We start from the raw sequence: 1,855 nt of genomic DNA on the forward strand, positions 1-1,855 counted from the left end.
GAGCCATGGGTGTCTGCCCGTAAACAGATCATTCCCCGGCTCGCTGCGGCGGAGAGGGGGGTGGGGTCGGCATGCAAGGCCAGCCGGCTTGTGGAACTGGGAATGCCAGCACTGGCAATCAAAGCAGGGCTGGCCGAGACAAAGGCTCGCCCACCACTGCTCGGGGAGCAGACATGGGTATCGCCGGTGGCTGGAGCAGTGCCGACTGTGGCAAAGGTTCGCCAGCTGCTACATATGGAACCAGGAAAGTCCGATCCACTGGTCGTGGCAGGGGCATTTCCGCTGCAGTCCGCAGTGCAGGAGAGTCTGGGGGCTGCCCGCGCAGGGGGAGGCGCTCCTCCAAGTCCAATTGGGACATGCCTACCGAAGTGGATTTGCTTTCTCTTGGGGTACAGCCCCGTATCGCTCTTGAAAGGACTCCCCAAACCGGTATTAGTCGAGGCATGGCTGCATCTCCCCTCATGAGTTCCTCCCACAGACAGTAACCTAGTGAGTCCCAGGCTCGCGGGTTCAAGGCAGTTTCCACATCTATGGGGAAACCATGAATTTTGGCCCAACTTAAAAGCTTGTAGAGAGCGTCTTCTGGCACACGAAGTACCTTATGACGAATCATATGTCCCCACACTGTAAGGGTTACATGTTCTGGCATAGAAATTCAGTTGCCCATTTTTGCAGGCACCTCTTCTCAACCACAAGCCCACCCCGGGTTGCAGGCAGTGCTATGTTGAGAAATCTGTTACCCGCCCCAGTTCCTAGGCTATGAGGGCTAAATCACAGTCACGAAGGGACATATCGTCTCCAGGAAGATGTGGGAAAAGGTCATTGTTACCTCTCCGGGGGAACAGAAGGTGTCCAGACGCGAGCGGGCTGCGTGGGGCGCCGTGAGGTCCCAGCGGGGTGCCGGAGGGATCCGAGGTGTCTCCGCCCATCCTGCGACTCCACAAGGGGTTGCCAGATGGGATTTCTGCGAGGGATCACCAAACCCCCTCGTATTCAGTCTCGGCTGTGAGCACATCCGGATCCATTAGGGTCCTGTTTCTTTAGCCCAGGCTGCACCGAGCGTCGGGGTCCAGTTGACCCCCGGTTTTTCAGTCTTGGCTACAAACACTTCGGGGTTCACCACATGTCACTTCATTCAATGCATGGGAGTCCACAGTCAATCTCCATTCTCATTCAGATTTATGCACAGGCCAAATGAGGCTGTTGAAGGGTGAGTGTGTTTTGCTGACTACCTGTGAAAAATGCCAATCACTTGTTTTTAAAATTTTAAAAAGTTTAATGATAATAAAATGGTTATAAAAATAGCAATATAATTAGAGTAATAATAATTTGGACAATTTGGATTAGGACAATATGAGACAACAGAAACAAAGAGTTACGGATGTCCAGGTACCTTTTTCTGGGAAACATAAGCCTGAAAAAGGACACCTGTTAACAAAGGATTAACCCTTAAAAGCAATAGCCCGTTGAATATTCATACATCTCATACATGATGCATAAATTCCATTCAAACAAAGGAGTCTGTCTGGTCAGTGTCAACTTTTTCCTCTTAATCCTAACGGTGTCTTCATGGCTGAGCAAGGCGGGAAGAAGTTTCTTCTGATAAGAGAGCAATAAATTCTCTTTCTCTGAAAGATTTAGGTGTCCTGTGGCTGCTATCTGGTGCGAGTACCTCATTCCTTTCTTAAAAGAATCTCCCACATACATAGGTCCTATTTTAACTACAAAAGCAACCTTTTAACTACAAAACTACATTTACCATACTATTAAAATGTTAATACAGCACTACTAATCAATACAACATAATACATATAGTAAATATCTGTATAGAGCCATATAATATGCACTTTTCACA

The sequence above is a fragment of the Geospiza fortis genome, unplaced genomic scaffold (genome assembly GCF_000277835.1).
Source record: "Geospiza fortis unplaced genomic scaffold, GeoFor_1.0 scaffold625, whole genome shotgun sequence".
NCBI classification, from domain to species: Eukaryota; Metazoa; Chordata; class Aves; order Passeriformes; family Thraupidae; genus Geospiza; species Geospiza fortis.